This window comes from Diceros bicornis (assembly GCF_020826845.1).
Source record: "Diceros bicornis minor isolate mBicDic1 chromosome 12 unlocalized genomic scaffold, mDicBic1.mat.cur SUPER_12_unloc_1, whole genome shotgun sequence".
Classification (NCBI taxonomy): domain Eukaryota; kingdom Metazoa; phylum Chordata; class Mammalia; order Perissodactyla; family Rhinocerotidae; genus Diceros; species Diceros bicornis.
The window spans coordinates 496,178-523,345 of NW_026690864.1; the positions used below are offsets into that span (position 1 = coordinate 496,178).

The window sequence follows — 27,168 nt, forward strand, 5'->3', positions numbered from 1 at the left end:
TATTTTAAAAATGAAGCAACCTGAATATATTTAATGCTGTTCAATTACACACTTAAAAATAGTTAAAATGGTATATTTTGTATTATATATTACAACATAAATGTACCTTGAAAATATAATGCTAAGTGAAAGAAGCCAGCCAAAAAAAACCCTATACTATATGATTCTATTCATAGGAAAGTCAGAATAGGGAAATCTATACAGACAAAAAGTAGCTTAGTGGTTGCTTAGGGATGGGGTAAACAGGGTAGGGGATAAAGGGATGGTAGCTGAAGGGTTCAGGCTTCTTTTTGAGGTGATGAAAATATTCTAAAATTTACTGTGGTGATGGTTACACACATCTGTGAATATATTTAAAAAACCCACTGAATTATAAACTTTAAATGGGGGAATTGTATGGTATGGAATCACATCTCAATAAAGCTGCCTCAAAAATGTAGTAGCCCGCTCCAAAAAAAAACATCATAGTGAAGAAAGCAGAATGTAGGGTCAGGGAGCAACATCGCTTTTGTTCATTATTAATCCTTCCTGCCCTTAAAGCCATGCCTGCCTGTTTGCAAAAAAAAAAAAAAAAAAAGGACTAAATGAAGTAGACGAGTGGAGTGACAGGAAAAAAGCAGGGTAGGAAACCTGGATTTCACCACATGAAAAGAGCACAATTCTACACTATGCAATGTCACCAAAAATTAGACATAAAAATATCCTCACTTATACCTGCACATACAAACTACTAAAAACTAATTTACCAAATAAATTTCTGAAACATCAAATGAGTCTGTGTTAAGGCACTGTTTGAAGAACTTAACTTGTATTAATTGATTTAACCCACACAACCACCCTAGGTGGTACATACATAGCTGATCTTCATTATTTACAAGTTTCATATTTGTGAATTCACCTACTCACTAAAATTTTTTTGGAATCCCAAATCAGTATTTGCAGCATTCTCATGGTCATTCGCAAACATGAGCAGAGCAGTGAAAAATTTCAGTCTATCAACACACACGTTCCAGTTGAGGTCAAACAAGGTGACACTCTGCCTTATTTCAGCTCTCATACAGAAATGACCAGAGGATAGAGATCGTAGGGAGCAGTGCGGTGTAATGCAAGAAGCTCCAGTTCTTTCGAGTTTAGGAGAGTTTAAGTCATTTTCCCAAGATCAGAAAGCTAACGAATGGAGGACTGTATGAGCCAAGGACACAAAGTGAAGAAATTGATGGTTGAATGAATTAATAGTTAAAAGGCTAAAAAAAGAGATAAAACGAGATCATAAAAAATACTTAAACCAAAAGAAGAAGAAATGGAGAAGGGAAACAAAAAACAGATGAGACAGAAAACAAACAGTAAGATGACAGATTTAAATCTAACCATATCAATAATCACATTCAACGTAAATGTTCTAAATGCCCCAATTACAAGGCAGAGATTGTGAAAACAGTGTGGCAGTTCCTCAAAAAGGTAAACATGGAATTACCATATGATGTAGCAACTCCACTCATAGGTATATACCCAAAGAAATGAAAGCAGGAATCACTCACAGGTATACACCCAAAGCATTGATGTGGCATACAGATACTTGTCCACCAATGATCACAGCAGCATTATTCACAACAGTCAAAAGGTAAAAATAACCCGTGTCCAAACAAAATGTGATAAACACATACACATGGGATATTAGTCAACCTTAAAGAGGAATGAAACTCTGATATATGCTAAACATGGATGAAACTAGAAAACATGCTAAGTGAAATAAGCCAGACACAAAATGCCAAATACTATATCATTCCACTCATCTTAGGTACCTAGAATAGGCAAATTCATAAGACAAAAGGTAGGGGAGAAGGGAGAACGGGGAATTATTGTGTAATGGGTATAGAGCTTCTGTTTAGGATGATGAAAAAGTTACAGAAATGAAGAGTCACAATGGTTTCACAATATTGTAAATGTACTTAATGTCACTGAATTCTAAACCTTATAAAGGTTAAAATGGCAATTTTTATGTTGCGTATATTTTGCCACAATAAAAAAAAAGGGCAGAGATCATCAAACTATAAAAAAGCAAGACCCAAGTGTATGTTGTCTACAAAAACAAACACTTCAAATATAAAGACACAAACAGGCTAAAAGTAAAAGGATGGGAATAGACCATGCTAGCACTAGTCAAAAGATCTGGCTACATTAATATTGGACAAAGTAGACTGCAGAGCAAAGAATATTACCAGGGATAAAGAGGACCGCTTTATAACGATAAAGGAGTCCATTCATCAAGAAGACATAACAATCCTAAGCATTTATGTACCTAATAAAAGAGCTTCAAAATGCAAGGAGCAAAAAACAATGGAACTAAAAGAAGAAACAGACAAATCCAAAAAATTATAATGGGAGATTTCCACATCCCTACCAATAATTGACAGAACAAGGAGACAGAAAATCAGTAAATGTTGTTCAAGTCTTTCATATCCTATCAACAAACGTGATAACATTTATAGAACACTCCACCCAATAACAGCAGCACATAGATCCTTTTAAAGTCAAAATGAAACATTTACCAAGACCATATCCTGGGCCATACAACAAATCAGATAAGCTTTTAAAAGATTCAAATTATGCAAAGCATGTTCTCTGACAGGGGAACTAAATTAGAAATCAATAACAGAAAAAAAGTCTGGAAAATCCCCCAAATAATTGAAAATTAAATAATACTCTTCTAAATAAGCAATGGGCCAAAGAAGAAGTCAAAGAGGATATCAGGAAATATTTGTTACTGAATGAAAATGAAAACACAACATGTCATTATTTGTGGCATAGAGTTGAAACAGTATCTAGAAGGCTGTTTATGGCACTCAACACCTTTATTAGAGAAAATGCAATGTACCAAAGCAATGACCTAAGTTTCCACCTTAAGAAATAAGGACAAGAAACGCAAGCTAAACACAAAGTGAGCGTAAGAAACAAATAAGAGCAGAAGTTGATGAAAAAGAAAACAGAAAAACAACAGAGAAAAAAATCAATGAAACCAAAAGCTAGTTCTTTGAGATCAGTCTAGTCAGACTATTAATGGAACAAAAGAGAAAAGACAAAATTAGTATCAGAAATAAGAGAGGTGACATCACCACATTTGCTATCAATAGTAAAAGGATAATAAGGAATACTATGAACAACTTTTGTCAACACATTTGACTACTCAGATGAAATGGACAAAACCTGTGAAAGTTAAAAATTACAACAGCTCATTCCAAAAGAAACAGACAATCTGAATGGCTCTATATCTACTAAAGAAATTGAATTTGTAGACAAAAAGCTTCCCCCAAAACTTCAGGCCCAGAAAGCTTCACTGGTGAATTCTACCAAATATTTAAGCAAGAAATAACACCAATTCTAGACACACCCTTCCAGAAAACTGGGGAGGGTATATACCACGCAGCTCAATCTGAGGCCAAGGTTACCCAAAAACTAAAACTAGACAAAGACATTTCAAGAACACTACAGACAAATATCCTTTTTGAACATAAATGTAAAAATGTAAATGAAGAAATCTTTAGCAAAATGAATCCAACAGTATATAAAAATAATATAGCATGACCAAGTGGGATTTACCCAAGGAATGCAAGGCGAGTTTAACATTTCAAAATCAATGTAATTCATCATATTAAAAAACTAAAAACAGAAACCATGGGATGAATTAAAACTATAAAACATCTCTAAGAAAACACAAGAGAGAATCTTATTGACCTTGGCTTTGGCAAAGATTGTTAAATACAATACAAAGAGCGGAAATATAAAAAAAAATATATAAAACAGACTTCATTAAAATTGAAAACTTCTGTTCTTTGCACTGGTAAGACGTAAAAAGGTAAGCCACAGAGTAGGAGAAAATACCTGCAAAAGATATATCAACACGTAAGAAACTCTACAATTCAATAAGACAAACAACCCAACTTAAAAATGAGCAAAAGATCTGAATAGACACCTTGCTCGAGAAGATATACAGCACGCAAATAAGCACCTGAAAAGATGGTCAACACCATCTGTCATCAGGCAAATGAAAATTAAAACGACAATGAGATAACACTAGACTAGAACAGCTAAAACTAAAAAAGACTAACCAGACTAAGTGCTGGAGAGGGAGTGGAGCAACTAGAACCTGCACACATGCTGGCGGCAATGTAAAATCGTACAACCACTTTGGAAAACAGCTTGGCAAGTTTTTAAATAATCACACACCTACCACACAATTCAACCATTTCACTCCTGAGTATTTTCTCTAAAGAAATGAAAGCACATGTCCACACAAAGACTTGTACACCAATGTTCACAGAAGTTTTTTTGTTTAATAGCCCAAAACTGGAAACAATCCAAATGTTCCTCCATCAGGTGAAGGAACAAACAAAATGTGATATACGCACAACACAGAATACTACTCAAAAATAACAAGAAATGAACTATTGATATATGGAAGAACATGGGTGAATTTCAAAATAATTATTCTGAATGAAAGTAACTGAGCCAGGTAAAACAAAGAGTACATATTATATAATTCCATGTACATAAAATTGTAGAAAATGAAAACTTATCTACAGAGTCAGAAATAAATCAGTGGTTGACTAACGACAGGCAGCACACATTTGTAGGGAGGAATAACAAAGGGCCAGAAGGCATGTTTTAGAGGTGACGCTCATTATCTTGATTATGGTGATGATTTCATGGATGTACACATATCTCAAAATGTATTAAACTGTACACTTTAAATATGTGCAGTTTGTTGTAGGTCAATAATACCTCAATAAAGCTGCAAGAGGAGGAGGAGAGGGGGGAGAACAGAGAGACGAAAGAAAAAGAAATCACTCTAGGAGGACCAGGATCCAGAGTTCAGAGAGGGCAGTGTAAAAGGAGGTCAAGAAACAATCAAGGAGAATTCCTTAGAACTGAAGAACACAAGTTCTCAGCCTCAGAGTCAGCCAAGCACCGATCAAAATAAACTGAAATTTAAAAAAATTCTATAGCTAAGTACATAATCATGAACACTTAGACTACCAAGGATAAAGATCTTGAAAAAGTTCAGAAAAAAAAATAGATCAACTACAAAAGAACGAAAGCAGAACATAAAAATTAAGAGCATGGCCTTCCTGATTTTGACAATGGCTCTGCCATGTATTCAGCCAAGTCACCCTGAGTACATTACTTAACCCCACTGTGCTTCAGTTTTCTCATATGTAATAGTAATAATAGTAAGTAGTAGTAGTCATGTGGTTGTTATGAGAATTTAATAAATTAATCTATAAAGTGTCTAGAACAGTGCCTGGTATGTGTTAAATACTACATAAGTATCGGTTAAATAAATAAATCACATTAACATTCAACTTCTCATCAAAGGGCCGGCCCGGTGGTGCAACCAGTTAAGTGCTAGCACTCCGCTGCGGTGGCCCGGGGTTCGCCAGTTTGGACCCCGGGCGGGCACCGACGCACCGCTTGGCAAGCCATGCTGTGGCAGCGTCCCATATAAAGTGGAGGAAGATGGGCACGCATGTTAGCCCAGGGCCAGTCTTCCTTAGCAAAAAGGGGAGGATTGGCAGATGTTAGCTCAGGGCCGGTCTTCCTCACAAAAAAAAAAAAAAACTCATCAAAAATACTGGATGATGTAAGTCAAAAGAACAGCACTTTCAAAGATTTGAGGGAAACTAATTTGCAAGCTCAAACTTGATGCCTAGCTAATGACCACTCATGTGTACAAGGGTAGAACAGATTCAGAAAACTCACAGCCCGCACAGCATTTCTTAAGAATTCAATTGAGAATAAAAACCAAGGAAGGATTTAGGCCAAGAAAGATGATCAGAAAATAGTACCCTCAACTGAAGAAAGGAATTTTTAAAAATCTCAGGAAGCAGCTTTCCAGCAAGCCTTAAAGAACCAGGTGTGACAGCAACAGAAATAAAGACCTCAAGAAGGAGTCTCCAAGAAGAAAGAGGACTTGATAGAATACCTAATAAACAGCGAGTTTGGATGTGGAACCGTATAAAGAGGAAAAGAGAAACAGAACACCAAGAAAAAGACAAAAGTAGCACAAGAAAAGAAACAGTATCACAGCATAACTTGAATCTGGAAAGTGACAAGAATTTACAATACTATTTGATTTTTCAGCTTTTAAAACAATCCCATATATAGCCAAAGCCCTGACAATTTAATTTGGGATGCCAACAAGGCAAAAGGACAGCTGGCAAGCTTGGGGTGAAGAGTAAGAGCAGCAGAGGTAGAAAAGCTAATACCTAACCTTAGAAAGTGAGAAGTCAAGGGATACTTTAAATAGAAGACGTAATAAAAAAGACACATTACTCAAAGTTATAAAGCTTACCAAGAGAAGAAATAAAGACAGTGATTTACTATTAGGAATGGGGCAGGGGATGCCGCATGAGTGACGCAATCCTCTTCCATCATAGCTAGAATTCAATAGATAGATCCAAAACCAATAAATCAGGCATAATCATGATATCTAGAGACAGAACCAAAACAGTTAAAAATGGTTATCTCTACAGAGTAGAAATGGGATGAGATGGAAGTCAAGTTTGATGGAAGTTTTAAAAACAAAGGAAACCAGCATTCAGTTTAACACTTTCTCTTTGGGAAAAACACAAGGAATACTGAAACTGCCGTCAAAACAAGGCTTTCGGTTCCTCCTGGATAGGAGCTAAGTAAAAATCAAGATCTCACCAACCTCAGCAAAAGAATGCAGTTCACTGTGACTGACGGGCACTTCCTTCAAAAACGAAGGGGCGAGGGGCATGAAGCGCCGCTGAACCTTCCCAATCCAGAAATTCCAAGCACAAAATCGAACTCGGACGGGATCACGGGAACGATAAAGAGAAAACTCAATAATGGCCAGAAGTCGACATACACATTAACAAACAAACAACAAAGTATTTAAGTGCATCCAGGAACTCTGAAAATTTCAACAAGCCTTCTGTCCAGCAGTCGGGGCACCTAGAGAAGGGGGCACTTATGAGACTTCTATCTCGTCCTAGACATTTCTCAGATGCTGCTTTCACCGTAGGATCTAAAACAGCAACAAAAGTCCTTTCACACCAGGAGAAAACCTTTCGAGCACGGGCAGTAAACAACAAAAAGCTCGCCGCGGGGGGTGACTTTACAAGGTTGTGAGAGGCTGGGCTCAACACGTGCGCCTCGCTCTCCAGCTAACTCAGCGGACCAGGCGTGCGCAGCCCAACACCTTCGAGCCTGTTCTGAAACCCGAAACGCGCTGCGCCGAGAGGAAACAGCCTCGGGCGGGGCCTTCCGGGCCGGAAACAGCGGGCAGGGAGGAGCCGCCCTCCAGCGAGCACAGACCCCGCTCGGCCCTCGCCCCGCCGAGGCCGCTCTCCCAGGGCCCCGAAAACGAGTGTCGGCGACCAACCGCGTGTCCGGCCGCGGCCGCCCGCGGGGCCCACAGAGCAGCGCGGGCCCCGGCGCGGCACCCCGGGGACAGGCGGCGGGTCCCGAGGGCCGCGGCCGAGACGCGCTGGGGCTCCGGGCTTGCCGCCAGGCGCCTCCTCACCTTCTCTTCCACGCAGTCGACAATGATGGACGGGGACTTGCGGCTGAGCCAGCGAGAGAAAGCCGGGCCTCCCATAGCAGCGGCGCGGCCCCCGACGAACGTAACCAGACAGACAGGCGGGAGCGGCAGCCGCGGCACCGGGACTTCCTCCCACGTGCGCGCCGTCGACGGAAGTGATGTCACGGCGCCGCCGCCGCAGGGGAAGCCGGGAAGGAGGCTCCGGGCCGGGCTGGTTGTCGGATTCCGGGTTCTACGGCTGACCGGGTGGTGGGGGCTGCGGCTGGCCTCGCTTGCGGCGTTAGCTTTCAGTGGTGCCAGCCCTGAAGCCCGAGGTCGACCTCATGTGAGTCGCGGGGAATCCCCGGCTGCGCCGGCGTCTTGCTTCCCCAGCCCTCGGCTTCCACTGGGGCGGGATCCCCGTGCTCCACAGGCGCCCGGGGAGGTAGGTCTTCCTTGCCGGTTTGATCACCTCCTTTTTCTCACCCATCTCAATTCAGAGTAGAATCAAAGCATCTGAACACACTCATTATTTCTATGTCCTGGTTTCTCCCGGTTTTGTGCCACAGTACGTACTTGGACCATGAAAAGGAATATTTTTAGGTATTTTACACACAATGATGGCTGGTTTGGTTTGCGTAACTCCCTTTAGTTATAAAATGGGATCTAGCCAGCATTTAGCATCTAATTCAACTTTCCAGCTACATTTATGAGTATAAAATAATTGCTGATATCACTCTCCAGCATTTATTTGAGCGCTTACCACGTACTAAAGCTTTGGCTAAGGGATTATCTCATTTAATTGTCACGTGAACCTTCTGAGAGTGTTACATATTATCATCTTCATGTAACAGATGAGAAAGCCGAGCTGTAAAGGGGTTAAGTTACTTGCTTATTCATACTGCTGTGTTTCAGTCCAAGTAAAGATCATTTAATGCTCTGACCTTACACTAACAGGATGCTTTTATCCTTTATTTTCTGATGGCTTCAAATCCTTTTTTTAAGCATATACAAAGAGATCTGGAAGAAGAGAGATTTATGTCCATTTGTTCAAGCTTGGAAGTGTTTCTCCATGGAATCCCCTCTTGGCTTGACAAATCACGCTCAGTCTTCAAGGCTCACCTCAACAGGCCTTTATGAAAGTATTTCTCCGTGCTACCTGGTGTGCAAATATTTACTGCCCCTTCCTCTGTGGTCTGATGCCACTTTAAACTTCTTTAAACTGTTTAAACTGCTGGTGTGGAAATTAAGAGAAATGGTTAGCCCATGTTTTACTTAAGGACAGCCAGAACTATTCCGGAGTATTATGTCTATTGTGAAGTCCCTCACTTCTGGAAACAGGCCCTCCTCATCAAGTATTTGGTTCCCCTAGGAGGTGCTGTGTTCTTGTAAGACCACACACAAGGTAGGTGATTGAACAGCTGGGCACATTGGGCCATTGAGAGTCCTTGCCCAGCATTTTTGAACTGAGAACCATAGGAAGGCAAGGCAGTCCCTCCCAGATAGCTGAAAGCTGAAAGAGAATGGGACTTGCTGCCAGTCCGCAATGAGAGAAGCAGATTTAAGTCCCTGGTTCCAGTGGTTTTTGAGTACAGCTAAATCCCTCTTCCTGCAGTTTGGTTGGTAAACCTATTCTTTAATTCTATGAGCCAGTAAATTCTCCTTTTGTCCCACGCTAGTTTGGGACAAAACAATGGAGGCCAGAAGGCAGTGGGATAGCACATATAAAGTGCTGAAGGAAAAAACTGTTAACTAAGAATTCTATATTCAGGAAAAGTACTGTTCAAAAATGAAGAAAAAATAAAGACTTTGCCAGATAAACAAAAATTGAGAGAATTCATTGCTAGTAGACCTGATTTACAAGAAATACTAAAGAAAGTTCTTCAGGCTGAAAACAAGTGACCCCAGTAAAGGTAATTATACATATTTTTTATCCTTTCTATTCTTAACTGATTTAAAAACCAATTGTATAAAATAATATCACACAACGTATCACGGCTTCAAACGCACAATTTAATATAAGTGTAATATATTTCCTAGTAACAGCCCAAAAGGAGGTGGATGGAAGCAAAGTTGCAATGAGCTAAGGAAATGACTGCAGATGGTAAAATGATAATTATAACAAAGCAATGTAAAAAAAGGGAAAATGGGAATCAAGCTACATAGCAGTAAAGGTTCTACATATTACCGAAATTAAGCTAGTACAAATCTAAAGCTGATAAGACGTATATAGTAAACCCTAGAGCAATTACTTAAAAAAATTCAAAAAAAAAAACTAAAAAACAGATCACTAATGAAATTAAAATGCTACATTAGAAAATACATATAGAAAACAAAAACTAAAATGGCAGATGTAAATCCAACTCTATCAGTAACATTAAATGTGAATAGATTGAACAATCAAAAGGGAAAGATTGTTAGATTGGATTTAAAAAAAACACGATCCAACTATATGTTGTCTACAGGAGACACACGAGATTCACAGAGACAAAAACACTGAAAGTAAATGGATGGGGAAGAATATCATGCAAACAGCAACCACAAGAAAGCTGGAGTGGCTGCACTAACATCAGACAAAATAGACTTTAAAACAAGAATACTAGAGAGAGTGACATTTTATAATGATGAAATGGTCAATAGTTCAACACATAACAATTAAAAACATATATGCATCTATTAACGGAGCATTGAAATACATGAACCTTTTAATAGAAATGAAAACAGACAATTCAACAATAGTTGGAGACTTCAATACCCCACTTTCAATAATGTATAGAACAATTAGACAGAAGATCAACACGGAAATAGACGACTTGAACAACACTACAAACCGACCAGATCTAACAGACTTCTACAGAGCACTCCATCCAACAACAGAAGATACATTCTCAAGTACATAGGGAACATTCTCCAGAACAGATCAAATGTTGGGCTATAGAACAAACCCCAATAAATTTAAAAGCATAAAAATAATACAAAGTATGTTCTCCAACCATAATAAAATAAAATTAGAAATCAATAGTAGGAATAAATTTGGCAAATTCATAAATATGTGGGAATTAAACAACACATTCATGAATAACCAATGAGTCGAAGAAGAAATCTAAAGGGAAATCAGAAATCGCTGGTTCTTTGAAGAGATCAACACAATTGACAAACCTCTGTCCAGTCTGACCAAGAAAAAGAGAGAAGATTCAAATTACTTGAATCAAAAACAAAAGAGAGAAAACAACACTAAGATATCACCTCACGCCCGTTAGGATGGCTATAATCACCAAGCCAAAAAACAACAAACACTGGAGAGGATGTGGAGAAACAGGACCCCTCATACACAGCTGGTGGGAATGCCAACTGGTGCAGCCTCTATGGAAAACGGTATGGAGATTCCTCAAAGCATTAAAAATAGAGATGCCCTATGATCCAGCTATCCCACTACTGGGAATCTATCCAACGAACCTGAAATCAACAATCCCAACGGCCTTATGCACCCCTATGTTCATTGCAGCATTATTCACCATAGCCAAGAAGTGGAAGCAACCTAAGTGTCCCTCGACTGATGACTGGATCAAGAAAATGTGGTATATATATACAATGGAATACTACTCAGCCATAAAAAAAGACAAAATCGTCCCATTTGCAACAACATGGATGGGCCTGGAGGGTATTATGTTAAATGAAGTAAGCCAGAAAGAGAAAGACAAACACTGTATGATCTCACTCATATGTGGAATATAAACCAACACATGGACAGAGAAAACTGTATTGTGGTTACCAGGGGCAATGGGGGTGGGGGGTGGGCACAAAGGGTGAAGGGAGACATATATATGGTGATGGACAAACAAAAACGTACAACCCAAAATTTCACAATGTTAAAAACTATTAAAACATCAATAAAAAAAAAGACAAAACTGGAAGAAAAAAAAGAAAAAGAGAGGACAAGATTACCAACCTTACAGAAACAAAAAGGATTATAAACAAATACTATGAATAATAGTACACAAATTAGATAACTTAGATGAAATACACAAATTACTAGGAAAACACAAACTACAAAAATGACTCAAGATAATCTGAATAAACCTATAATAAGTGAAGAGATTGAATCAGTAATCCACAAACTATGCACAAAGAAAAGCCCAGGCCTAAATGGTTTCACTGCTGAAATCTACCAAACACTCAAGGAAGAATTAACACCACTTCTTCCAAAAAAAAAAAAAAAAGAGGAAGAAACACTTTCCAACACATTTTATGGGACTAATATTACCCCGATACCAAAATCAGACAAAGATGTCACAAGAAAGCAAAACTACAGGGGCCAGCCTGGTGGCGTAGAGATTAAGTTTGCACGCTCCACTGTGGCGGCCCAGGGTTCACAGGTTTGGATCCTGGGTATGGACCGATGTACCGCTTGTCAAGCCATGCTATGGTGGTGTCCCATATGAAAAAAAATAAATAGAGGAAGATGGGCACGGATGTTACCCCAGGGCCAATCTTCCTCCGCAAGGAGAGGAAGATTGGCAACGGATGTTAGCTCAGGGCTAATCTTCCTCACCAAAAAAAAAAAAAGAAGAAAGAAAACAAAACTACAGACTAATATCTCTTACGAACATGGATGTAAAAGTCCTCAACAAAATACTAGCAAACTGAATCTAGCAATATATAAAAAGAATTATACACCATGACCAAGTGGGATTTATCCTAGGGATGCAAAGTTGGTTTAACATCCAAAAATAATTAATGTAATACATCATACAAATAGAATGAAAAACAAAAAATTACAAGACCATCTCAGCAGATGTAGGAAAAAGCATTTGACAAAATCCAACACACTTTCATGATTTAAAAAAAAACTCAATAATCTAGGAACAGAAGGGAAGTTCCTCAATATAAAGGGCATCTACAAAAAATCTCCAGTTAACATCATACTTAATGGTGACATACTGGATGGTTTCCCTTTAAGATTAGGAACAAGACAAAGATTTCCACTCTTGCCATTTCTATTCTAAATTGTAGCGGAGGTTCTAACCAGGGCAATTAGGCAAGAAAAAGAAATAACAGGCATCTATATCGGAAAGGAGGAGGTAAAACTATCTCTATTTGCATGAAGTGATCCTGTATATAGAAAATCCTAAGGAGTCTACCAAAAAACTTTTAGAAGTAATAAATGAGTTCAGCAAGGTTGCAGGATACAAGATCAATATACAAAACCCAATTGAATTTCTATACATTTGCACTGAAAAACCCAAAAGTAAAATTAAGAAAACAATTCCATTCACAATAGTATCCAAAACCAGGAATAAATTAACCAAAGAAATGCAAAACTTATACTCTGAAGTTGATTCTAAATTCATACGGAATTCTAAGGCAACAAGCTACAACTAACAAAACAATTCTGAAAAAGAAGAATAAATAGTGTAAGACTCATACTTCCCAATTGCAAAAGTTACTACAAAGCAACAGTTGTCAAGACAGTGTGGTACTGGTACAAGGACAAACATACAGATCAATGGAACAGAACTGAAAGACCAGAAATAAACCTATACACCTATGGTCAACTGATTTTTCACAAGGGTGCCAATGGTGCTGTGACAATTGAATAGCTGCTATATGCAAAAGAATGAAGTTAGACCCTAACCTTATACCATAAGCAAAAGTTTACTCAAAATGGATCATACACTTCAATTTCAGAGCTAAAACTATAAAACACTTAGAAGAACACACAGGCATAAATCTTCATGACCTTGTATTTGGCAATGGACTCTTAGATCTGACACCAAAAGCAGAAGCAACTAAATAAATGAATAAATAAGTTAAACTTCATCATCAAAATTAAGAACTTTTATGCTTCAAAAGACACTATCAAGAAAGTGGAAAGACAATCTAGAATGGGAAAAAATATCTGCAAATCATATATCTAATAAGGACCTTGTATTCGGAACATATATTAAAAAGCTCTTGGGGCCAGCCTGGTGGTGTAGTGGCTAAGTTCGCGTGCTCCACTTTGGCGGCCCAGGGTTCATGGGTTCTGATCCAAGGCACAGACCAAAGTACGGCGTATCAAGTCATGCTGTGGCTGCGTCCATATAAAGTAGAGGAAGACGGGCACGGATGTTAGCCCAGGGCCAATCTTCCTCAGCAAGAAGAGAAGGATTGGCAACAGAAGTTAGCTCAGGGCTGATCTTCCCCACCTCCTCCCCCAAAAAAACTTCTTACAATTCAGTAATAAAAAGACAACCCAATTTAAAAATAGGCAAAGAATTTGAACAGATATTTCTCCAAAGAAGATATACAAATGGCCAATAAGCACATGAAAAGATGCTCAGTATCATTAGTCATAAGGGAAACGCAAATCAAAACCACAATAAGATACCACTTCATACCCACTAGAATGGCTAAAATTAACAAGTTAGATAACAAGTGTTAGTGAGAATGTGGAGAAACTGGAACCCTCAAACACTGCTACAGGAATGTAAAATGTTGCAGCCACTTTGGAAAATAGTCTGGCAGTTTCTCAAATAATTAAACATAGAGCTACCATGTAACCCAGCAATTCTACTCCTAGGTATATATCCAACAAATGGAAACATGTCCACACAGAAACTTGTACATGAATGTAACAGCATCACTCATAATAGTCAAAAGGTGGAAACAACCCAAATGTCCATTGACACACAAACAGATAAACAACATGTGGTATATCCACACAATGAAACATTATTTGGTCATAAAGAAGAATGAGATACTGACATATGCTACAACATAAATGTACCTTGAAAATATAATGCTAAGTGAAAGAAGCCAGCCAAAAAAAAGACCATATACTATATGATTCTATTCATAGGAAAGTCAGAATAGGGAAATCTATAGAGACAAAAAAGTAGCTTAGTCGTTGCTTAGGGATGGGGTAAACAGGGTCAGGGGATAAAGGGATGGTAGCTGAAGGGTTCAGGCTTCTTTTTGAGGTGATGAAAATATTCTAAAATTTACTGTGGTGATGGTTACACACATCTGTGAATATATTTAAAAAAACCACTGAATTATAAACTTTAAATGGGTGAATTGTATGGTATGTGAATCATATCTCAATAAAGCTGCCTAAAAAATCTAGCAGCCAGCTCCAAAGAAAACCATCATAGTGAAGAAAGCAGAATGTAGGGTCAGGGAGCAACATCACTTTTGTTCATCATTAATCCTTCCTGCCCTTAAAGCCATGCCTGCATGTTTGCAAAAAAAAAAAAGGACTAAATGAAGTAGACGAGGGACAGGAAAAAAGCAGGGTAGGAAACCTGGATTTCACCACATGAAAAGAGCACAATTCTACACTATGCAATGTCACCAAAAATTAGACATAAAAATATCCTCACTTATACCTGGACATACAAACTACTAAAAACTAACTTACCAAATAAATTTCTGAAACATCAAATGAGTCTGTGTTAAGGCACTGTTTGAAGAACTTAACTTGTATTAATTGATTTAACCCACACAACCACCCTATGTGGTACATATATAGCTGATCTTCATTATTTACAAGTTCCATATTTGTGAATTCACCTACTCACTAAAATTTTTTTGGAATCCCAAATCAGTATTTGCAGCATTCTCATGGTCATTCGCAAACATGAGCAGAGCAGTGAAAAATTTCAGTCTATCAACACACACGTTCCAGTTGAGGTCAAACAAGGTGACACTCTGCCTTATTTCAGCTCTCATACAGAAATGACCAGAGAATAGAGATGGTAGGGAGCAGTGTGGTGTAATGCAAGAAGCTCCAGTTCTTTCAAGTTTAGGAGAGTTTAAGTCATTTTCCCAAGATCAGAAAGCTAACGAATGGAGGACTGCATGAGCCAAGGACACAAAGTGAAGAAATTGATGGTTGAATGAATTAATTGTTAAAGGGCTAAAAAAAGAGATAAAACGAGATCATAAAAAATACTTAAACCAAAAGAAGAAGAAATGTAGAACGGAAACAAAAAAACAGATGAGACAGAAAACAAACAGTAAGATGACAGATTTAAATCTAACCATATCAATAATCACATTCAACGTAAATGTTCTAAATGCCCCAATTACAAGGCAGAGATTGTGAAAACAGTATGGCAGTTCCTCAAAAAGGTAAACATGGAATTACCATATGATGTAGCAATTCCACTCATAGGTATATACCCAAAGAAATTAAAGCAGGAATCACTCACAGGTATACACCCAAAGCATTGATGTGGCATACAGATACTGGTCCACCAATGATCACAGCAGCATTATTCACAATAGTCAAAAGGTAAAAATAACCCAAGTGTCCAAACAAAATGTGATAAACACATACAATGGGATATTAGTCAACCTTAAAGATGAATGAAACTCTGATGTATGCTAAACATGGATGAAACTAGAAAACATGCTAAGTGAAATAAGCCAGACACAAAATGCCGAATACTATATGATTCCACTCATCTTAGGTACCTAGAATAGGCAAATTCATAAGACAGAAGGTAGGGGAGAAGGGAGAACGGGGAATTATTGTGTAATGGGTATAGAGTTTCTGTTTAGGATGATGAAAAAGTTACAGAAATGAAGAGTCACAATGGTTTCACAATATTGTAAATGTACTTAATGTCAATGAATTCTAAACCTTATAATGGTTAAAATGGCAATTTTTATGTTGCGTATATATTGCCACAATAAAAAAAAAAGGGCAGAGATCATCAAACTATAAAAAAGCAAGACCCAAGTGTATGTTGCCTACAAAAACAAACACTTTAAATATAAAGACACAAACAGGCTAAAAGTAAAAGGATGGAAATAGACCATGCTAGCACTAGTCAAAAGATCTGGCTACATTAATATGGGACAAAGTAGACTGCAGAGCAAAGAATATTACCAGGGATAAAGAGGACCACTTTATAATGATAAAGGAGTCCATTCATCAAGAAGACATAACAATCCTAAGCATTTATGTACCTAATAAAAGAGCTTCAAAATGCAAGGAGCAAAAAACAATGGAACTAAAAGAAGAAACAGACAAATCCAAAAAATTATAATAGGAGATTTCCACACCCCTACCAATAATTGACAGAACAAGGAGACAGAAAATCAGTAAATGTTGTTCAAGTCTTTCATATCCTATCAACAAACGTGATAACATTTATAGAACACTCCACCCAATACCAGCAGCACATATATCTTTTTAAAGTCAAAATGAAACATTTACCAAGACCACATCCTGGGACATACAACAAATCAGATAAGCTTTTAAAAGATTCAAATTATGCAAAGCATGTTCTCTGACAGGGGAACTAAATTAGAAATCAATAACAGAAAAAAGTCTGGAAAATCCCCCAAATATTTGAAAATTAAATAATACTCTTCTAATAACACGTCATAAAATTTTTCGTTTGATTAGAAATTTGTCAACTATCCTTTTTTTCTATAACTGTTCAGCGTAAGGAGCCAGCACAGTTTACTTAAAGCATCCCTCATTTATGGACATTTCAGTTATTTCTGACTTGTTTTTTTTTTGCTATTATAAACAGTATTGTCTTGAACATCCTTGTAGGTAAATTTTCTTCCACATCTGTGGTTATTTAATCATAACACTAGGCATGAAACTGCCTGACTCAAAGGGTAGGTTGGATTGTAACACTTTTAGTGTATATTGCAAATCGTTTTCCAGAAATGTTATTTCCATTCACAAGAGTGCTTGTTTACCTCCAGCCTTGCCAGCATTAGGGTTTATCATTTTTGTTGTTTTGCTGATTTAATAGATGAAATACACTATCTCGTTATTTTACCTTCATATATATTATTCTATCATACAGAGGTGGGACTTTTTCGTATTCTTATAGAGCATCTGTGTTTCTTAATTTCACCATTCAACTAATGTTCATTTTAAGAACCCACCCAAACCAGACATTGTCTAGGTTTTATTGTCAGTAACCTAATGATGGTCCCTTGTTTGTTTTCCCGTCAGAGTCCAATCCTTCATCCATCTTAAATATTTTTTTCTAAAAATTACTTTTTAAAAATTAGTGCAAAAAGTTAGAATAAAGTTAATGTATGCCATGGCAAGAATAATTAAGCATTAAAAAAGGAAACACCTGAAAACTAATTCCTTCTCTCTTCCCTGACTCCTCAGGTCCCCAGATCTCTCCCACCTCAAGCAACCATTATCACCTGAATTGAGCTTCCTTCCAGAATATTCTATACTTACACATCCATCTTCTATTATATAAATGACAGGATACTGTACATATCATTCTGCGCTTGGTTTTTTCCACATAATAGGTAGCTTATTTCATATCAGTACTTAAGGTTAAAAACAACTAACAAAAATGTTTATTTTGTGCCAGACATTGTTCTAAGCACCTTTAGGTCTAATGCTATCTCATTAATTGGTAGAACAAGCTTATAGGGTAGGCATTGTGTTGTCATCCTTATCTCAAAGTGAGGAAACTGAGGCACAGTGATGTTAAGTAACCTACAAAGGCCGCAAAGTTAGTGAATGGATCAGAATTTAAACACAGGCAGTCTGACCCAGAGCCTTACCCACTATAGTATATTGTCACTCTCATCTCATTTTAAAAAACAGTTGTATAATCTGATTTCTGTCTCTATGGATTTGCCCATTCTGGACATTTCATATAAATGGAATCATATGCTATGTGGACTTTTGTGACTGGCTTCTCTCACTGAGCATCATGTTTTCAAGGTTCATCCATGTTGTAGCGTGTGTCAGTGCTTCACTCCTTTTCATGGCTGAGTAATATTCTGCTATATGGATGGACCACGTTTTGTTTATCCAGTCATCTGTTGATGGACATTTGAGTTGTTTCTAATTGGGGGAGAAGGAAATGGGGGATGATTGCTTAATAGGTATGGGGTTTCTTTTTGGGGTGATAAATGTGTCTGGGAACTGGATAGTGGTGATGTTTGTACAACACTGTGAATGTGCTAAATACCACCGAATCGTACTTTAAATGGTTAAAATGGTGAACTTTATGTTATGTGAGTTTTACCTCAGTAAAAAAAAGAAGACTTCATGGTATTTCATTGTATGGCTTCATTGTTCATTTAACGTGTTCTAAATTCTTGGACACATGGGTACTTCTAGCCTTTCATTACTAATGAAAATATTGCATTAAATACATGTGTCCACACATCTTTGTGCCGATGTGTATCTGTAGGCCAATAGCCTTTTAAATGCCTATAGGATTCGATTTCCCTACACCTAGGCTTGGAGGCTCCACCCCACGTTTATTTCCATCTAGGTGGTGGGTCACATGGTGGCAGCCTCAGACCATTCCTGGGAGTGTGTCCCATGAGGACAACAGCCACCTCCCAGAACCTTATCCTCTGCAAACCTTCTCCTCCAGGTTATTGACATTCAAGGCATTTGCCCAGCTCTTCATCTTGGGGAGCTCCCGGGTGTTGGGCATTTTCCGGATTGGACCCTTGGCTGGTATCATGGCCTACCTGTTCACCATCATCAACAGCCTGCAGGGGGCCTTCATCTTCCTCATTCACTGTCTGCTCAATCGCCAGGTATGTAGCTGCTGCCCTCGCTGTCCCTGATGCCCCTCCTTCCAGGGGACATGCCTGTGCCAGCATACTTCCCTGCATCTGGGAGTGATTCATCTCCCCCTGATGTGTCTCCATCTCCAGGTACGGGAAGATTACAGAAGATGGATTACCAGGAAGACCACACCCGGATCCCAGTCCCAGACATCAGGGGTCATACTGACATCCTTTGCCTTCACTTCCAAAACGGTGAGAGACTGTGTGTTTTATGAAGGTTCTGGTCAAACAGAATGCTTGCTTCTTAGCAATCCCAACACCACCATATGTTGAGCGTCTACTGTGAGTTAAGTGTGTCCATGTACATTAGTTCATTTGATGGAGGGTAGGGTTTAAGAGTGGAGGTTCAGGAGCCAGGCTGCCTAGGTTTAAATCCCAGCTCTGCCTCTTAGGAGCTGTGTGATCTAAAAAAGATAAACTCATGGGGGCTGGCCCCATTGCCTAGTGGTTAAGTTTGGTGTGCTCCGCTTTGGTGGCCCAGGTTCGGCTCCCAGGTGCAGACCCACACCACTCGTCAGTGACCATGCTGCTGCAGTGCCCCACATACAAAATAGAGGAAGACTGGCAACAGATGTTAGCTCAGGGTGAATTTTCCTCAAGCAAGAAAAAAAGATAAAATCGTGACTCATACAGATATAAAATGAGCATACATTAAGGATTTTATTCCACTCATCAATCAGTGAAAGAACCAGGCAGATGTTATAACTGGCTCAAAAGAGAACACAAAGAACAGACATATATGTATATAATATATAATATATACAGTGTATATAATGTATACATAATACATCATACACATAATGTATACAACGTATACATAATACATAAAACACATATAATGTATAGAACGTATACATAATACATAATATACATATAATATGCATACAGTGTATACATGATATATATTATATATTGCATAATATATATGCAATTTATCCAATGTATATCATGTATACATAATACATAATACACATATAATATATACAATGTATACATAATACATAATATATATCACATAATACACGTATATGTCTGTTCTTTGCTGTTCTCTTTTGACCCAGTTATAACATCTGCCTGGCTCCCTCATTGATAATTATATATACATAATATATATAATATAATGTTTAATTATATAATATATAATTATACGTATAATTATTAATATTATAAAGTACATATAAAATTTCATATACCTATATGTTATATATGTATTACATATATATGCATTATAATACCTATGAATTATAATACATATATATAATTTCAGGAATATTGAAATGAATGTGCAAATGGACGCAAAACTGTTTTTTCCATGGAATTATTTTGCATCTCTGTCAGTTATTTAAAATTTACAGAATTGTAAAATATCTCCCACATAGATCAGAATTGGACAACCTGGAGATGTGTGCTCTGACAATACATCATTTTCCATGGAAGTACTCATTTTTCTCTACACCATAGATCTCATCCAGTCTCACAGCCATAAACACCATTTATTAGCAATGACCCCAAAATATTAAACAATGTGCAGTCCAGCTCCTTCTCCTGAATTCTACACTCATATAACCAACCACCTACCAAGTGCCCCCGCTGAGATGTCTAACAGATGTCACAAATGTAACATGTTCCAATCTGAGCTTCTGATCCCCCACCTCTCATATCCATGGAGGGTTCCCTATCCTTCTGTTGCTCAGCACAAGGCCATGGAGTTATCCTTGACTCTGCCTTTCTTCTTACCCTCCATCTCTGATCCATCAGCAAATCCTGTTGACCATTCCTCAGAATGTATCCAGAATCTGATCGCCTGTCTGTTCCTTTGTTGCTTCTATTCTGTTCCAAGTCCTATTGTCTGTAGCCAGGATTATGGAAATAGCCTCATAAAGGGTCTTTCTGCTTCCCCTCTTGCCTTTTCCCTGCCCCACCTTTGGTCTGTTCTCCTTGCAGCAGCCAGAGGGCGCCTGTGAACTCCTGAGTCAGGTCACATCCCTTCTCTGCCTACAACCCTCTATGGCTCCCACCTTACTCAGTAAAAGCCAAAGTCCTCCTGATGGCCCACAAGGCCCTGTACGATCAGACCCTCTTTTCCTCCTTGACCTCATCTTCTGTTAATCTCACTTCCCTCTGCTCCACCCATGCTGGCCTGCTCAGGATTCTTCAGACACGCCAAGCTCACTTGCTCTTTAGGAATCTTGACCTGGATGCTCATTCTGCCTTGAATGTTCTTGTCCTGATACCCACATGGCCAACTCCCTCACCTCCTTCAAATCTTTGTTCCAATCATTTGTTATCAATAGTATTTCCTCTGGCAACTCTATTTCGTACTGCCTCCTTTTCTCCTACCCTGACATTCATGCTTCTCCTGCCCCTAATCCTGATTTTCTTTTCATAGCGCTTGCCACTTCCTAACATGCTATAACTTCCTTATTTATTTATGGTCTTCCATCTCACACTAGAATGTCTTATTTTTTCACTGACATATTCCAAGCTCAAGTAACTAAGATCCAGTGGCTTAATTAAATAGCGAATTATTTTTTTTGCAAGAATAGAAGCCCAGAGTTAGGTGTTGCTGGTATTGGTTCTATTGCTCAGTGGTATTATAAAGGATTTAGGATCTTCCCGGTTTTCCAATCCACTAGCAGCATGTTGGCTTTTCTTCAAAATGTTTTTTATGGTTGCAAGGTGGGTGCCATAGCTCCAGACATCACGACCATGTTCAAGGCAGAAAGAAGAGGGATGCGGCAGAAGCAGCAGCCTCTCCTTTCATGCCTCTCCCTTTAACAGGAAACAGAAGCTTTTCCCAGAAACCCCTCAGCAGATTTCCCTTTCATCTAATTGGTCAGAACTGCATCACATGACCACTCCTAGTTACAAAAGAATTTGACAAAACAAGTATTTGGCTTTCTAGCTTCTAGAGCGAGAGCTATCAGTGGTGAAGAGGTTAAGAATGGCTTTGGAGTTTGCCTGCAGTGCCTGCCATGCTAGAGATAATCACTGTTAACATTTTAAGGTTTATCCTTCTAGTCTGTGTTGCTATATTTCTCTCTCTCTGTATTTATAAGACCCATGCCCCTATAGATATGACCCCTGGGATCATGTTTGTACTAATCTTGGTACTGATTCCAGTTCTGATTTCTCTCTCACAGGGTTAAAGCTCTTTCTTGCTTTCAAATACGCTATGAAGCAACATTTGAGGACAGCAGGTGCCGGCAGGAGCTGACGCTGAAATCTTCTCTTCATGGCTTAATGTGGAATTGCAGATCTCACCTGCCCCAGGACTCTCTGGGTGATTCAGAGCACTGATGGGTGGGGCGTTCTTCCCACGTTCCATGCGCTGGTGAGAAACAAGACTTTCTGTTCCAGATTAAGATTTTATCTTCTATGTTCTGCAGCCCTTTGAATTTCCAGAGTTTTGAGGAAATAACAGATCCTAGTGCAATGGCATGACCAAGAACATCTGGCTACCGTTTTGTTTTCTCCTAAGTTCTTTGGCGTGTGGCTGCAAGCCTGCCTCTCCAGCGCCTGTCACAGAGTATGGAAACGGCTTCAGGAAATGGCTTGTCTTCTGACCGACTGGCTTACCCTTTAACAAAGACTCCTCCTGCCTTTAAAGAAATGGCCAGTAAGACTGTAACGAGAGCCCCAGGGGATAAACAAAGCTCACTGACGTATAGGCTACTTTGGCACAAACACTTAAAAGAGTTATGTTGGTAAGCAGGAGTGTCAATGGAGCAGAATTCCAGCGTTTCACAGAGAGTTGAAGGACTTGATGACAAAGCCTTGGGAAATATTTTGGTTTCCTGGAAACTTTCCGGGAACCAACGTCTCCCTTCCTTCCTGGAACTGTTTTGTGACTTGGCTAGGATTCGCACTGCTCGCAAAGTTATCACCATCCTGCCTTGCTCTTCGTCTCCCATAAAGTGTTGAGTGGCAAGGAGAGAAGAAGGAAAATTTTAAATGTACATATCCTCCCTTCCATGGCCACTCTCCAGCCTGCCTCCTCAAAGTGTGGTCCGTGGACCAGAAGCATCAGCATCCCTTTGTTAGAAAAACAGGATCTCAGGCCCCACTCCAGTTCTGCTGAACCAGAACCTGTGGTTTAATGAGATCCCCAGGGGATTTGTGTTGTGCGTGAGTGAATGCTCTAGAATATTCTTCTGTTTTCCATGCTTATGCCAGAGCTTGTTTTTAAAACTAGAAAGGAAAACATATTCTTGGCTTTAGGACTTTGCATCTGCCATTCTCTCTTCCTAGGACACCTTTCCTCAAAATTGGGCTAATTTTTGCCCTCTCTTTGAGTCTCAGCTTAGTCATCACTTCCACCAGGAAGCACTCTTTAGATCTCTTCAAGTAGGATTAGATGTCACTTCTGCGTGTCCTCTGAGGCTTCATGCTTTCTAGCTCTGTATTATAATTTCTTTTCTTCTTGAGTGTCTCCAATTAGATTCTGAGCTCCCTAAGTGCAGGGAAGTATAGTCAGTGGATTCTTCATAAATATTTTGAATGAAAGCGTGAATGAATGGTTCCTCTCCATTTTGAAGATGAGCAAACTGAGGCTCAGAGAGGTTAAGTAACTTTCCCATCATTACACAGCTGTAGCGGGCTGAGCTGGGCTTTGAACTCTTGACCAGAGAGCTCCTCTTCCAGGCCACTAGTCCTTCTCCTTCTCTTTCTTTGACCCTAGGAATTCTTAGTTTGGGGATACAGAGAAAAGACTAACTATTTACTTTGAGTCAACTTATCATTTAGGATTCAGTTTGCTCGGTAATGATCCTGTGTTGAACAATTTGATCACAACATTAAACTTGATTGATGGAGGCTCAGTCTTTGTTATTTGTGGCAGCCACAATTTGGGAGAGGGGCTGACATCTGTTTACAAACAAGAGTTCATTTATGATAGGTTGGTCTTCAATGTTTGGCTTGTCCAGAGGGTTCAATATAGAGGTGACAATTCTAAGGGATATTGAAGGCATGATTTTTACCCATTGCCAATTGTGGTAGGTTAATTGCATCAATGCCTTCAAGAATGGTTTCCATGCCTCCACATCCCTTCCCTGTAACTTTGTAACCCTTCCTTCTCTGACTCTGGCTTGGCCTTGAGAGTTTATTTGGCCAATGGAATGTTAGCAAGCATGACTCAGAGGTTTCAAAATTGGGTGTGCATCCCTTCTTGCCCTTTGCATGATTTGTCTTGCTCGCTCTTGCACCCCTGCCTCCGCCATAAGAACGTGCCCAGTCTAACCCGCTGGAGGGATGTGAGAAACATATGGAGGAGAGTTAAGTCATCCCGTTACACCAGCTGAGGCTGTGCTTAATCAGCCACCTAACCAACTTGTAGCTGACTGCAGTCACATCAGTGAGCCAAGTCAAGATCAGCAGACCTGCCCACCCAACCCATCAACTCAGGAGCAACAATCAGGTATCATTATTTTAGGGCACTGAGTTTCAGGAGTGGTTTGTTATGAAGTGTTATTTGTGGCAATTGCTAACTGATACAGCAGCCAATGGACTGTCAACATTTTGCATTTGATTGCAACAATTTGGAATATACAAAGAGGAGGATTTGCATCTATATTTCCTCTTAGCTACCAAGGTCTATAAATCTATAATGCTTGAATAAAGTTCTTTCTGACAGAAGACTTGCACAAGGCATTGTCTATCTCTATTACAGTGTTACATGTTGGTTTAAAATACAATCGTGTTAAGGAACTCTATGTTTCTAAGGTAAGTGAAAGCTGTAACCTCCAAAATAAGGATCTTTCTTAATATAAACATCAAGCTATGCTTGGTACGTTCCTTTACCCCCATGGCCTCATATGCCTCCACTAGAGACAGAAAAGACACTTAGAATAAAAACTGAATGGTTCTCAAATCCCATAAATATAAAGTGAAATAACTCTGTCCTCTTATAATCCAAATAATTTATGGTGTCCAAAAAAAGACAGATCCATTCATTCAAGAAATATTTATTGACCACCTAAAATGTACTTTTCCTTCCTAAACCATTAAACATCATTGAAAAAAAATTAAAAAATTGAAAAGCAAGGATATTAGAACATAAAATATTATTTTAAATTTAAATATTTTATTTTTCCCCAAACCAGAATTTATTAAAATTTGACTTTCTTGATTTTAATGGAAGAAAACTCATCAATAATTTTTCAAAATCAATTTCTAGAAAAAAATTAACCATTAAAAGTACATTGAAAAAGTATATGTAGGGGCTCACATTTTTCCTTTTGTATCAGGTTCCATTATGACCCCAGCATAGCACTGTCAGATCTTGGATTTGGATATTTTGCTTATCATGGATTTTTCTTGCATTGATTTTGATATTTTTAAAAATTGCATTTACATGGTATTTATCTTGATTTTTTTTGATGCATACTTAAATTTTGTGCCTGAGACGAGTGCTTCCCTCCCCTCCCCCCAGTGCTGGCCCTGATCGTGATCTTTTGCTTTACTGAGGAAGATTCTCCCTGAGCTAGCAACTGCTGCCAATCTTCCTTGTTTTGTATGTGAGCTGCCACCACAGCATGACCACTGACAGACGAGTGGTGTAGGTCTGCACCTGGGAACCAAACCAAGGCCACCGAAACAGAGCACGCCAAACTTAACCACTAGGCCACTGGGGCGGGCCCTGGTCATGATTTTTGGGGGGCAGATTCATACTGGTTTTTCAGGAAGTGGGACAACATCCTTGGCACCCCTTGCTTAAAAACACTTGAGTATTAATAATGCTGTATTACTCACACCCATCTACATGGAAAGAGAAAACCATAACATAGTGCCAGATATCTCATGGCTACACAGAAAGTTATCCTCAGGGTGACACAGAACAAGTATGCCCATGTTATTTTAAAACCTTTATTTTTCCCACTTGTCATATTGTGAACATCTTTTCAACTCATCGAACCTCTTAGAACTTCAGTTTTTTCTCGAGAGCTGCACGGTATACATGTGTCCTAATGTATTTAGCCTGTTTTTGCATCATTTCCAACTTTTTAGTACTATAAACTATACCGTAATGAACATCTTTGAGCTAAATTTTAAGCACTCTTCTAGTTAAATGCTTTTAAAATTAGTGGTAGGTTATCAATGAGAGGAAGCTTATATGTCTTCCTTAATGTCTGGTTGAAGAAAAACATTAGTAACTGCACAAATCTATCAAACTTTCACAAACTGTCCAAAAGTAAATCATTAGAAATATAGTAATTTGAAGTTTACTTAAGCTCTACTCATAGAAAATCTTTCCATCCTCAGTTCTAAGTCATCTGGTTGCCTCCCTGCCTTAACATTTCTGTTCTGTTGTGCCTAAAGTTATCAATCTTTTATTTGTGATACTCAGCATGTTGGATTATAATCAGATGCTCATGTGTTTTTGTGCCCCGCTATCCTATGAGTTCCTTGTCATTTATCTCTACACGCTTATGACCCAACAGAAGATTAGGTTCACGGATCAATAATGTTTATTTAATGAATGCATCAAGGAAAGAGTGTGTCAATCTACCACACAGCAACAGGACACTGTTCTCTATTCTGCCCCCTGAAGGACACCCCTTGATTTTACAGATAATGTCATGCTCTTGCAGAGTCACCCAAAGACCCTTTTTTCTTAATATACCTTAATTTTATCTATTTATTTATTTTTCCCCCACAGCACCAACAGATAGTTGTATGTCATAGCTGCACATCCTTCTAGTTGCTGTATGTGGGGCGTGGCCTCAGTATGGCTGGAGAAAGCGGTGCGCGCCTGGGATCCGAACCCTGGCCGCCAGCAGCAGAGCACGAGCACTTAACCACTAAGCCACAGGGCCGGCCCAAGACCCTTTTGTTTAAGTTTCCAATAACAATAAGTCTGTTATTCCATTATGGAATATTCCAATATGGAATATTCCAATATGGAATATTCCATTATGGAATTATAAGTCTAATTCCATTATGAACACTGCTATTTCTAAAACGACAATAACCAACTTAGGTCAGCTTCCCTAAAAGCAGAGCCTGAGACAGGGATTTTGGTGTCCATGATTTATTGAGGGAGTGCTCTGAGAAGA

At 38.8% G+C, this 27,168-nt stretch overlaps 1 long non-coding RNA gene across 1 annotated transcript; it reads left to right on the forward strand.

Annotated features, from left to right (window-relative positions):
* The first annotated feature begins 7,829 nt into the window (after positions 1-7,829).
* Positions 7,830-22,398, forward strand: LOC131401611 (uncharacterized). Its single transcript, XR_009217788.1, has 3 exons — positions 7,830-7,889; positions 19,202-19,306; positions 22,258-22,398. It is a non-coding gene; the product is annotated as an uncharacterized LOC131401611 (long non-coding RNA).
* Positions 22,399-27,168: the final 4,770 nt, after the last annotated feature.